Source organism: Dendrobates tinctorius, unplaced genomic scaffold, assembly GCF_039654945.1.
Source record: "Dendrobates tinctorius isolate UK_male_01 unplaced genomic scaffold, ASM3965494v1 ptg000211l, whole genome shotgun sequence".
Classification (NCBI taxonomy): domain Eukaryota; kingdom Metazoa; phylum Chordata; class Amphibia; order Anura; family Dendrobatidae; genus Dendrobates; species Dendrobates tinctorius.
The window spans coordinates 9,431,892-9,446,462 of record NW_027361878.1 but is presented as its reverse complement, the minus strand read 5'-3'; the positions used below and the strand labels follow the sequence as shown (position 1 = coordinate 9,446,462).

Genomic DNA, 14,571 nt, shown 5'->3' with positions numbered 1-14,571 from the left:
ATGTCATACAACTCATTTAACTCCTTATAGGGTTATTCCCAAGAAAGTAAGTAACCCCCAAGGATCACAAGTAGAGGACTCTGGAACACAGGAATCGGGCTCTGTTGTGCTTCGTCTTAAATGGAGTGGAGTGAATTTGCGTGCTTGATCCATTTTCCACTCCATTCATTGTCTATGGTACCCTGGAGAAAGATGAGCACAGCCCTTGGCTATTTCCAGCAGTTCCGTAATATCTACAGTCATGGATGAAAGTGTTGGCACCCTTGAAATTATTTCAGAAAATGAAGTATTTATCCAGAAAATTATTGCAATTACACATGTTTTGTTATACGCATATTTATTTCTTTTGTGTGTATTGGAACAACACAAAAAAAAACAGAAAAAAAGGAAAATTGGACATCATTTTACTCAAAACCACAAAAATGGTAGGATAAAATTGTTGGCACCTTTCCAAAATTGTAGGTAAACAACTTTTGTTTCAGGCATGTGATGCTCGTTCAAACTCACCTGTGGCAAGTAAAAGGTGTGGGCAATATGAAAATCACACTTGAAACCAGATAAAAAGTGGAGAAGTTGACTCAATCTTTGCATTGTGTGTCTGAGTGTGCCGCACTAAGCATGGAGAACAGAAAGAGGGGAAGAGAACTGTCTGAGGACTTGAGAACCAAAATTGTTGAAAAATATCAACAATCTCAAGATTACAAATCCATATCCAGAGATCTTGATGTTCCTTTGTACACAGTGCGCAATATAATCAAGATGTTTACAGCACTGTAGCTAATCTCCCTGGACGTGGGCGGCAGAGAAAAATTTATGAAAGGTTGCAACACAGCATAGTCCGGATGCTGGATAAGCAGACCCAATCAAGTTCCAAAGAAATTCAAGCTGTCCTGCAGGCGCAGGGTGCATCAGTGTCAGAACAAACTATCCGTCGACATTTGAATGAAATGAAATGCTATGGCAGGAAACCCTGGAGGACCCCGCTGCTGATACAGAGACATAAAAAGCTAGACTGCAGTTTGCCAAAATGTACGTGAGTAAGCCAAAATCTTTCTTAGAAAGCGTCTTTTCGACAGATGAGACCAAGATATAGCTTTCAGGTAAAGCACATCATTCTACTGTTTACCAAAAGCGGAATGAGAGCTACAAATAAAAGAACACAGTACCTACAGTCAAATATGGTGGAGGTTCAAAGATGTTTTGGGATTCTTTTGCTGCCTCTGGGACTGGGTGCCTTGACTGTGTTCAAAGCATCATCAAATCTGAAACTTACCAATGGATTCTGGGTCGCAATGTAGTGACCAGTGGCCAACAGCTGGGTTTGTGTCCTAGATCATTGACCCTAAGCATACTTCACGAGGCACCCTGAAATGGATAGAAATAAAGTGCTGGAAAACTCTGAAGTGGCAAACAATCAGTCCGGCTCTAAATCCCATTTGAACACCTGTGGAGCTATTTTATAATTGCTGTTGTGAGAAGGCACCTTCAAATATGAGAGACCTGGACCAGTTTATTAAAGAGTAGTGGTCAAAAATTCCAGTTGAGAGATGTAAGAAGCTTGTTTATGTCATAATCCAGACCGGGTTTTGAGTCCTACAGAACATGTGTTTGTTCACAGCACCTCAATATGCATAAACTTGTACGGGTTCGTCATACCCATCAAAGAGCACACGTCCTATCTAAGCAGTCCTTCTTGGAAAAATGGAATCCACAGCATATCAAAAAACAGCACTCCACACATTGGTGAAAATAGAACTTCACATTTAATCTGCCTTCTGTGGCAATGTTTCGATCCCAATGATCTTTATCAAGCTTCATAAAGATCATTGGGATTGAAACGTTGCCACAGAAGGCAGATTAAATGTGAAGTTCTATTTTCACCAATGTGTGGACTGCATTTTTTTTATATCCTCGAGTTTGAGTCCTGTCTTCCCTTGTCCTGGTCTGGTCATTTCAGGGGTTAACTTTTCTCTGCCTCTGTTTGGTTTCAGGTTTGCTATTTAGCTTTGCTGCATCCTGCAGGTGGCGTCAGCTATAGTTCTGCTTACGGCGTTTATATCTGACTCTAGTATATCCTGAATTATCCTGCTGTTATCCCTGACTTTCCCCGTGTCTGTTTATTCCCTCTCTCTGTTCTGACTCAGTGTTTCCCTGTAAGTTTGTTGACTCCCTGTTTTTTGACTTGGCTTGTATTCGAACCTGCTTCTGTCTTTTGTCTTATCCACCTCCGGCGTTGCTGATCCTCTGGCTTGTTTCTGGCCACATTTACTGCTCTGACCTCTGGTACTTCATTCCCTCTTTGTTGCTGACCCGGCTAGTCTGACTATTCTGCTGCCACCTGGTGGTAGCCATCGCTGCTGCTTCGCAGGCCTGCCCTGGGAGTGTGCAGGCCTTCCTCCACTCTATTGCTATCTAGTAGAGTCTGCACATACCTGCATTGCAGCAGTCTGACATTTTACAGTTATAGGAATCAATTGATTGCAGCTATTTATTCAAAAAGTTGTGCAACCCAATATTAAGTTCAGGGTGCCAACAATTTTGTCCTACCATTTCTAGGGTTTTGTGTGATATTATGTCCAACTTGCCTTTTTTTCTCTGCTTTTTTGTGTTGTTCGAATACACACAAAGCAAGTAAACGTGTGTATAACAAAACCTGTGTAATGGCAATAATTTTCTGGGAGAAATACTTCATTTTCTGGACCAAATTTTAAGGGTGCCAACACTTTCAACCATGACTGTATCTTGGGAATAACCCTTGGAAGTAACCTTACACTGGGAATAAGTCTTGGAAATAATCTTTTAATAACCACTAGTAGGTCTCTTACAATGGTAATTAACAAATCTTATTCTACAGTGTGACATAATATTTTTATATATATATATATATATATATATATATATATATATATATATATATATTCAAACAATGTGAAAAACATATAGCCAGCTCACCATAAAGGAGTTCCTCTTGATGCAGTAATCATAGAATCATAGAATCATAGAATCGTAGAGTTGGAAGGGACCTCCTGGGCCATCTGGTCCAACCCCCTGCTCAAAGCAGGATTCGCTAAATCATCCCAGTCAGATGTCTGTCCAGCCTCTGTTTGAAGACTTCCATTGAAGGAGAACTCACCACTTCTCGTGGCAGCCTGTTCCACTCATTGATCACTCTAACTGTCAAAAAGTTTTTTCTAATATCTAATCTGTGTCTCCTCCCATTCAGTTTCATCCCATTGCTTCTAGTCTTTCCTTGTGCAAATGAGAATAAAGTTGATCCTTCTACAATGTGACAGCCCTTTAGATATTTGTAGACAGCTATTAAGTCTCCTCTCAGTCTTCTCTTTTGCAAACTAAACATTCCCAAATCCTGCAACCTTTCCTCATAAGACAGGGTTTGCAGACCGGTCACCATTCTGGTCGCTCTTTTCTGAACTTGCTCCAGTTTGTTGATGTCTTTTTTAAAATGTGGTGCCCAAAACTGGACACAATATTCCAGATGAGGTCTGACCAAAGAGGAGTAGAGGGAAATAATGACTTCACGTGATCTAGACTGTATGCTTCTGTTAATACATCCTAGAATTGCATTTGCCTTTTTTGCTGCTGCATCACACTGTTGACTCATATTCAGTCTGTGATCTATTAGTATACCCAAGTCTTTTTCACATGTGCTGTCACTTAGCCCTATTCCTCCCATTCTATATATGCTTTTTCCATTTTTATTGCCCAGATGTAGTACTTTGCATTTCTCCCTGTTAAAAACCATTCTGTTAGTTGCTGCCCACTTCTCCAGTTTATTTAAATCTTTTTGAATCCTCTCTCTCTCTTCTCTAGTATTAGCTATCCCTCCTAGCTTTGTGTCATCAGCAAATTTAATCAGTTTACCCTCAATTCCTTCATCTAAATCGTTGATAAAGATGTTGAACAATACAGGGCCCAGGACAGAGCCCTGTGGTACCCCACTTGAGACATTCTTCCAACTGGATGTGCAGCCATTTACGACCACTCTTTGGGTCCGATCACTAAGCCAGTTATAAATCCACCTAACAGTTGCCTTGTCCATTCCATACTTAATCATTTTTTCAATAAGGATTGTATGAGAGACTTTGTCAAATGCTTTGCTGAAGTCAAGATATACTATATCTACAGCATTTCCTTGATCCACCCAATCAGTGATACCGTCATAGAAGGAAATTAAGTTAGTCTGACATGACTTATTAGTTACAAACCCATGCTGACTCTGTTTAATCACTTCATTCTTATCCAGGTATTGACATACATGTTGTTTAATAATTTGTTCAAAGATCTTTCCTGGTATAGAAGTCAGACTCACTGGCCTATAGTTACCTGGGTCCACCTTCTTCCCCTTTTTGAAGATAGGAACAACATTTGCTCTTCTCCAGTCTTCTGGCACTTCTCCTGTTCTCCAAGAATTTTCAAAGATTATAGAGAGGGGTTCAAAAATTTCTTCTGCTATCTCCTTCAGTACTCTGGGGTGTAATTCATCTGGACCTGGAGACTTGAATTCATTTAGGCTAGCTAAGTGTTTCCTCACTATCTTTCTGTTTATAGATATCCTGGATTCTTCTATTCCCTTAATAGGACAGTGAATAACAGTTGATGTTACATTTCCTTTCTGAGAGAAAACAGATGCAAAATAGGAATTTAAAAGTTCAGCCTTCTCAACATCCTGTCTTACCAATTCATCATTTTCATCCTGTAAAAATCCTATAGCATCTTTGACTTTTCTTTTACTTTTGACATATCCCCAAAATCCTTTATTATTGCTTTTGACATCTCTTGCAAGCCTCAATTCATTTTCAGCTTTAGATAATCTGATTTGTGCCCTGCAGGTTCTGCAGACAGCATTATATTCTTCTTTAGATATGCCTCCCTCTTTCCATTTTATAAACATTTTTTTCTTCCTTTTTAGCATGTGCTTAAGTTCTGTGTTCATCCATCCTGGTTTCCTTAAATGCTTCCTATTCTTCCCTCTTTTCGGAATTGTTAACAACTGTGCTTTGAGAATTTCATTTTTCAAGATTTCCCATCCTTCCTGGACATTTTTGTCTTTAAGGATATCCAGCCATTGGATCCCTCCAATTCTCTTTCTGAATCCCTTAAAATCTGCCTTTCTGAAATCTAACCTTGACGTCTGAGTCTTCACAGGTCTTCCGCCTCTAGTTATCCAAAATTCTAAAATAGCATGGTCGCTACCTCCTAGGGTCCCAGCCACTTTTACCTCCTCAACCATTTCCTCCCTGTTTATAAGGATTAGATCCAAGGTAGCAGTTCCCCTTGTTTTCTCCCTTACCTTTTGGAAGATAAAGTTGTCAGCAAGAGAGGATAAGAATTTCCTTGACCTGTTAGTTTTGCCTGAGAGAGATTCCCAACAAATGTCTGGATAGTTGAAATCTCCCATGACAACTATGTCATATTTTTTGGAGAACTTGGCCATTTGATGCATAAAGAGTTCATCCATAGCTTCAGCTTGCACAGGCGGCCTGTAGTAAATGCCTACAATGGTGTCCTTTCCATTGTTCTGTCCTTGTATTCTTACCCAAACAGTTTCCACAGAACTCCCAGTCTCTGAAGCTTCAATCTCTGTGCAGATATACGCGTTTCTAACATACAATGCGACACCCCCTCCTCGTTTATCAAGTCTGTTTCTTGCAAATAAGTTGTATCCTTCTAGTCTTGTATTCCAATCATGTGTATTGTCCCACCAAGTTTCAGTGATTCCAATGACATCATATTTCTTTTCCTGTGTTAGTAGTTCCAATTCTCCTTGTTTGTTGCCCATGCTTTGTGCATTAGTATAGAAACATTTTAGTTTGTGATTGGTTTCTCTTTCTCCAATATTTTTATTAATTAGATTCTTTCGTCTTTGTTCTTCCTTTCCACTTCTAATAGCAGAGTTCTCAATAGCATTTGTCAGGTGTATGGCTTTTTCTGGTCTTTTGCTTCCCTTCCCATGTTGTTCTAGTTTAAAGCTCTCCTTACAAGTGTAGCAAGGCGACTTCCAAATACATGCTTACCAGTCTTCGTAAGGTGCACCCCATCTCTAGCAAGTAGTCCATCGTATAAGTAGTTCACTCCGTGATCCAGAAATCCAAATCGTTGCTGACGGCACCATCGACGTAGCCAGTTGTTCACCTGCAGAATCTTATTCCACCTCCTTGTTCCATGGCCATCCACTGGGAGGATGGAAGAGAAGACCACCTGCGCTCCCAGTTCTTTCACTTTCTTGCCTAAGTCTTCAAAGTCTCTGCAGATGGTTTCCAGGTCGTTTCTTGCAGTGTCATTTGTCCCCACATGTAGTAGCAGGAATGGGTAGTCATCTGTAGGTCTGAAGAGTCCTGATATCCTGTCAGACACATCTTCCTTGCTGGAATGCTACTAATTGATTGGAGTTCCTTATACTTTTTATGATATAATGGATTAATAAAGAAGAAGTTTTTACAAATCTGGTGAACTTTCATCCTTTTGCTGGATCCCCATTTCCTCATATTTCTATATACAGTATATATATATATATATATATATATATATATATATATATGGAAGATCATGTATATATATAATATATAGCCAGGACTAAGTATTTTGGTGCCCTAGGCAGATGAAGTCAACTGTGCATCCACCCTCACCCCCAAAGCAAAGGAAAGGCTCAGAGACTAAGGTAAAGGGACCCTTAATGCACATCCCCCCTTCAACGCCAATGGGTTAGGTAGCACGTTCTGATGACCACTTCCACTAGAATTTTTACCTTTTTCACAAAAAAAATGTTATCAAAAGTAAAAAAATAAGTTATGTGCTTTAGGGATGTGACTTAACAGAGTGCAATTTCAAAGTTAGAAACAGAATCAATGACTTTTGTCTAACCATTTACACAATACATGGGGAAAAAATAGCGATATTCATCCATATTTTAAATGTAGAACCCAAGTATAGTTACGGAAACTAATAAAGTGTAACTATAATCGCATCTCTTTGGTTTCAGTTAAGGTATCCAGAATTTGGCAAATACCCTAATAGAAAACAGACAGACCACCATTATAAATAAAGGGATACATCTGATGGATTTTGCATCCATCATGAGAGAAATACAGCTTACACAAAACTGATGGTAGTTCTGGTGATGTATTCCGGGTATGGGTACATATTCATGTAGTGATGGGTTTTCTGGTGCTGTTTTCATGCAGTGATAATTCTATTGATATATTCATCTCCAGAACCATCATCAGTACATGAATATGAAGCCAAAATCATCATCAGTACATAATTAGGACACCAGACCCATCAATAGTACATGAATCTGGCACCAGAAACATCACCAGTAAATAAATACATTACCAGAAAAACCATCAGTACATGAATGTCACCAGTACCACCATCATTACGTGATTACGACACCAGAACTACCATCAGTACATGAATACATCACCAGAACCACCATTAGCACATTAATGCATCACTAGGTCCACCATCAGTACATGAATACATCAACAGACCCATGATCAGTACTTGACTATGTCACCAGAACAACCATCGGTAAATTAATACTTTACCAGAACCTCCATCAGTACGTAAATGCATCTCCAGAACCACCATAAGTAAATGAATAAATGACCAGAACCAAGAGTACTTGAATACAAGAACCAAGCTTAGTACAACAATCTATTGTAATATCAAGTCAGCCCCAAAAACAATTGTTTTGCATGAACCTACAACCCTACATCTAACAGTATCTCCTTAACAGTGTTAAGGAGATACTGGAAGTTATTATTAAGAGCCATCATCAGGCTACTGACCATACAGGATGCACAGTAGTCAGTATCACAAATAAACATTTACTCCCAGATACCTTCATGATTACATATTCTCTGGAGTCGTCTTTCTTTTCATCTCCATCTTGTCTAGATGCCATGATGACTTTTCACATCCACAGCCCTTCTCTGCAGACCTCCCTCTTCTCCGGTCTTTTGCAGCACATCTCGACACAATGACCTTAAAAATAAGAGCGTTATTAAAATGCCATTAGCATAAAAATATCTGTCCATATTCTGACCCTAAATAAGCCTCCTATAGTATATGGCCTCCACACTGTCTACCATGATTAGCAATAACTGTCAATGCCCTCTGATCCACCAAGAGGAACCTATCCTGCAAAACCTGCACTCATGTAATGACCACAGACCGGATACAGATCCGCAATGCACAGCAGGACTATAAGATTCCAGAGACATTCGTATGTTCCTCTCCCAATGTGGTGTACTTAGTGCACAAAATTATTTGTCCTACTGGGGGTCTCTATGTTGGAGAAACAGGACAGAAACTGTGGGCAAGGATGAGGTCTCATCACCACATGATTACAGACAAAAAAAAAGCATCAGCCTGTGGCCAAACATTTCTGTGGCCCAGGGTCCAGGACGTGACATAAACAACATGAAAATTGTTATATTGAGATGCATCATCTTCACATCACAAAAAGCACAGATGGGTCGGTGAACCAATATTTATGACAGTCTTTGATACCATCCCCACAGGAATAATAATATGTTAAGAGGATTTATGACTTACTACTGCGGAATCTGCTCCAGAGACAGTGAGGGCATCAGGTGTGGAACAATAAAACGCTCACACCACTTATCTAAGCTAATGAAGGATTCATTCTCTGAGCTCAGTTTGTTTGCTTAGTTAACTGTCCGTGTATTATGCCATGCCTCTGCTCTTTTTATGTATATATTTGTGTTTCTTCTGATACTTTGTTATACTGTACCATGCCTGATGAGGAGACCTAAGAAGTCTCGGAAGCTTACTTTGTAAGATCACTTATTTTATTTTTGTTAGCCATTAAAAGGTATCATAACTACAAGATTATTACTTTGTTTCTCCCACTGAGAACATTCAATCTTAAAGACTTTATGCACATTGTAGTTTTGTCATAGTTTAAGTTACACATCGCAGCAAAACTCCAACAAAAATAGCTCTGAATAATGTTCCCTGGCCAGGCTTGGACTGGCCCACTGGAGAACAGGAGAATCCTCCGGTGGGCCGCCACTATCTTATATAAGCAGTATTTGGCACTATATACTTGAATCACTATGTACTGACACAGGTGGCATCGTATTCATGTAACAATCTACCCCGATCATTGTTATATACATTTGTGATTGGTTACTGGTGGGCCCTTGGCATCCCAGTCTGACTCTGTCCCTGACACAAATATGTTCAGGAACTGCAGAAGATCCTGCTCGGGTCACATTATCATGTGGGTGTCAGTCCTGTTTAAGGACCTACACAGATAAGTGACCATATACATACAGGTTCCTGACGTCAGGTGGAAGAGCAGTAAGGAGGCTCTACGGAGGAACTGAGTGTCTACTTAAGGGGTTTGGATTGGGGACTGTATTTATTTAGGGAGTTTCATAGAGGTCTGTTATGTGGTCTGTATTTGCTAACAGATGTTTAGAGATTAATGGCGCCTTAGTATTTTTGGGCCTCAATTTATTTACGGATCTGAATTAATATTGGCCTGGTCTTGGTCTAAATTTATTTTTAATTTATAACTAGACAGGGGCTCTACCACAGGGTATGATATAACTTTATATATATAAGTATACATATGCATGCAGGAGCAGATTATGCCACATTTCCATGTTCGGTATTTTACATCACTATTTGTAAGCCAAAACCAGGAGAGGAACAATCAGAGTAAAAGTATAATACAAACACGTCACCACTTCTGTACAGTATTTATCACCAACTTCTGGTTTTGGCTTATAAATACTGATGTAAAATACTGACCAAATACCGAACGTGTGAATGTGGCCTTATAGATGTTGCTGAACTGCATTTCATTTTTCAGCTCAGCCTCAAGATTGATGTCAAGCAGTAAAACTTGCCCCAAGCACTGATCGATATCTGTTGTGAATTTTCAGAAAGCAAGCTCCGGTATCACACTAGAAAGGTACACCTTTTTTAACATAAAATTCAGATCCTAATATTATAAGCATTACATATGCAAATTGCCTCTTCAGATAGGAAGAGGACTTGACCGCTCTAGCGCCACCTGTTGGAAGCAGTGATCCTACAAGCCACTATTGACCCTTTAACGAGCCTTTAAACGTGACTTAGGATAAAAGCCAAATCAGAATTTCAATTTGCAGATATGGTGTTTTGGGGTATTGCCCCTCATTAGTGCAAAGTATGAGAACTGATGTGGCTAGGTGAGGGGCTTTGGACTGATGTCTAAGGCGTAACATTTCTTCTTGCGGAGAGTGACATACTGTGACATACTGTATGTATTAAGTATTACATATTTATTGTTTTTAGCCTTTTTTTTCCCCCTTTTTTTCGAGAGGATCACCTAAGCTGAAAAACTTGGAAAGCACTGGCGTAGGAGCACAACCCTGTGACAAGGAGAATGATAACAGCCCTCTGCGGATACCAAATCAAAACGTTGGTGTAGCAATGAGGTGATGATGGTCTATACTTAGGGCTTTTCACTGGCGTACACAAACAGAAGAGGCCGCTGTGCAAAAACAATATATGGGCCCTTTGCAGCCCAATAATTCATCATAATGCAGAATTTCCCCTGTTTTGGTGGTCGTAGTGGCCCCTTACATCTTGGGACCCTGTATACCAATGGTGAGTTCACCTTTTCTGACTACTTGATCACTATGTAAACCGCACCCACGTGTGAGGTCCTTGCACAATATAAGACGGTTCTGATGACTGCAACTTGGATTGTGACAGCTGTCAATTCATTTTCCACTACAACCGGGACCACTATGGCAGCTTTAATTGTAGGGTAGATAATATTTAATGAAAATGACCCTTCAAGGCTACGTTCCCATGATCAGTATTTAGTGAGATTTTGATGTTGCCACATTTCTGCACCTATTATGTAAATTAGGGTTACTTGCCTTTTTTCACGTGCGTTTTTATCCGTTTCTGACACTGAGGTTTATGTCTCTTTTTGGTGTGTCATGCTGTAAATAAAGCTGCTTTGTTTTTGAGGCTTACTCCTATTTGTCTTTTACTAAATTTGTTGATACAGTCATGTGCAGATAAAAAAAGCTTTATGTGCATGAGGTTTCTGAAATCTCATTGCTTTCGCTGGTATTGTAAAATGCAGCTTCTTTTTCGCCCTACAAAATGCAGCAAGAAAGCGTTGCAAAAATGCCACTTGTGAACATACCCTTATAAAACATAGGGTAGAAGTATGTATATAAATACATGAATAAATAAAGTATCATCAAATAGGCAAGGAAACCTTTCATTTCTATGTTAGGGTATCTTCACATTGCATTTGGCCATCAGGTCTGTGACTCAAACACGGTTTCCATCTGAAGCCTTGAAAAATGGAATTTGGGGCAAACAAGCATTCGTTTTTTCATAGTTTAGATATTTAGGTGGTGTACCTCAATGGATGAATCACCCCAGCGCTGCTTCTGCTGCACTTGTCTACACCCCTAAGCCCTCAAAATCAGTCCTGCTCTCTATAATGGCTGCACCAGGGCTCTAATCAGGGTGATATAATGCTTTGCTGCAGTCATCTGGTTCAAAGTACAATCAACAGTACAAGACAAAGCAGCAGCCGCACTCACCGAATGTTCGTGCCATTATTTTGCTCCATCCGGATAAACACAGCTTCAACAGGAATGTTGTCCCTTGGCCTACGGCCTTTTTTCCCCAAACCATGAAGATGCCATAAACCATTGATATGTTAGCTAATGGCCCTCCATATTCTATGTATGTGTCCAGGCAGATCTGTCTTACGTACAAAATGATGTCAATTTGAAAAACAATGTTTGTGGCCAAACTGGACAATTTCCAGACATGTGGTGTGTAATTTCGTTCAATTCCTCCATTTGTTTTCAACTTCGCAATTAAAAGATAAAAGTACACATGGAATTTGTTATTGATACGTAGGGATGCATTCAGAGGTGCTGCCGTAGGCTCACACCTTTTATAAGCTGGTCTCATCTCCCCAATAAATATAAATCTTATGGCTACGCTGCTATCCCCCACCTTCTTATCAGATCTACATGTTGGGTTGGTATCTCCCTACACCAATTTATTGCTTTGCACGATACGAAAATATACCCTTTAGACCCCCTGTCAGAGGCCAATCTCCTAGCCAAATTAGTTCTCCTTCTTTGCGCTGATGAGGGGTAAACACTATGAAACACGTCTTCAAATTAAGTTTCTAGATTGGATTCTTATTCTAATTTATCTGGCATGGGTAGTTTGTGACGTTGCGGATTGCTACAGCCAATAGGTTTCATAAAATGTCCTGTTCTAATAAACTATTTGTATATTGCTTGTCAAAACAACAGATTCTAGACTCAAACACGTCTGATGCCGGTGGTATCCGATTTATAGCTTCATGACTTTTTGGAATAAATGGAAGCCACAGTGTGAACATAGCTTTATATTAAACCACCTAAAGGCCCCTGTCAAACATCTCACGCCCTGAAAATTTTCTGCATGTGTCTGATGTGCACAGACAATGGCACTTTTGCAGTACTCCTCCCTTTCTTCTCAAGCCCTGTGATTGGTAGAATAGCAGTTCGAAGAGAAGATACTGCGCATTCCACATTAAGAGAGCAGGGGAAAGGGGAACAGTTCCCATGAGTAGACCGATAGGGGAAACGTTAGAAAAATTTAAGAGTCCACATCCTCCCTCCAGCAAACTGCTACCTTAGGCAATGGACCTTCAGTGCCTACAGGTAACAACCTTAGTGATCTGTGGTGATGTTGATCACATGGTCTGTTGAGTCTAATTTCTGGAGATATTCCAGGCCCAGCTCAGCTGTAAAGTAATCTGCATTTCCTGGTTGGCCGTAAAGAGCCTTAAAGGGGCTGTATAATTTAAGGCTCTGTATTGGTCAATACAGAAAAAAAAACGATACTCATCTGTACCGACACCATTCCTTCATACTTAACGTTGTCTCCCCCACATCTACTGACATCAGCATCCTCTAGGGGCATCACATGACTGCTGCAGCCAGTCAGCTGCCAATGATTGGCTGCTTAGAACCATAAACTTTTCAAGTACTGACAGAGCGGAGCACTATTCTAAGGTCTGGTACGGCACCTCATTCTTATTTGTTACACCCCCGATCAAAACAAAGCTCTCTCTTAGCGGGGTCCTTTCTATATTTCTATTAGGTATATAGATTATTATGACATCTTTCAACGTATTTAATAACTGAGTCTATTTTTTGTATTTCAGGATAGAAACTATTTCTTCACGCAAAGGTCAATCAAGGAGATGTAAGTAAACTTTTTTATAAAGCAGAGACGACCATATATTTCTGTTAGGGCTCAGTCAGACGACCATATAAATTTGTTGGAGATCGGAACGCAGAGCACGGACTGGCCGCGGACTCTCCCAACCTTGACAACGTCATATTTCTATACAGCTGTCACACTTTTGTCAGGAGACTTGTGGCCAGTCCGTGCACTGCGTCCTGATCCCGGTCCGATTTATATGGACATCTGCCTGTGCCCTTATTCATAGAGGAAACGCTTTATTAGAGAAGAAGAGACAGCAAAAAACTGGAAAGTTTTTATTTTTTCTATTTTGTTTTGTTGCATAGGCACAATTGTTACTCTGATATTATCATATAGAATAAAAAAACTTTTTAGGAAAAATAACTCTTAAAAATCAGATTCACTTTTTTTAAATTATGCATTAGGAAGTTATGTCCGGTCTGTTGCCTAACAAATACTTGAGGAGGAAGTCTGGTCACAGGCTTGAGACTCCTGATGTGACTCAATATGCAGACTGGATGGGGGAAGCCTATTCCACTTAGTCACTGACCATAGATAAAGAACCACAATGTGTCTCCCAATGCAATTGCTTGTTAGTGAATTTATTAATCTTACGAATTGAATCATTTTTGGCCATCTCGTTTGCTAGGTAACATTACTCATTAACCAGAAGTTCTGGTTTTAGGTATTCCATTTTTCATACATGAAAAAGAAAATTTAAGTTAGGATTCTTGCACAGTAACTGAAGAGATAAAAATTGGCCTGGGTACGCAGAAAGTTTTGTAATGCCCGCTTTACTTCCACATACTAAACTGACCACATGTACCACAAGTATCACTAGACCTACACAGAAAGTGCCAGTGAGGCATTGGAGAAATCGAAACCCTGAAAAGTTTCTATTCTGAAAGCCCAGCTGAAAATTAGGAAGCAAGATAGATTTGTCTAAGGAAATCCTCTAGTAACCTCATTCATTACTAAATTGTATTATATTGAGTGTCATGCTCACCATGTCTGCCATGTCTGTTTTGCCTCATGACCCTGGAGCGGTGTGCACGTGCATCTCATGTCTGCTATCCTGCTTGTTCCCTAGAGCAGTGTGCACACTCACCTCATGTCTGCTGAGCTGCAAGATGCCTGCGTTTCTGCTTTGCCTTCTGTGATCTTCGCGTCATGTCTAGAATCCCTGATCATGTGTCTTTCCTAGGATCCTGCACTGTCTGGTTCTGCAATCATCTCGTCATGTCTGAAACTGATCATGTGACCTTTCCTAGGATCCTGCACTGTCTG

At 40.0% G+C, this 14,571-nt stretch overlaps 1 long non-coding RNA gene across 1 annotated transcript in view; it reads left to right on the top strand.

The window, feature by feature from the left end:
* LOC141058237 (uncharacterized) overlaps nt 1–9,971 on the top strand; it is a 40,646-nt gene extending 30,675 nt beyond the window's left edge. The window contains exon 3 of the long non-coding RNA XR_012222127.1: nt 9,869–9,971. This is a non-coding gene — a long non-coding RNA (uncharacterized lncRNA). The remainder of the gene's footprint in view (nt 1–9,868) is intronic.
* Nucleotides 9,972–14,571: the final 4,600 nt, after the last annotated feature.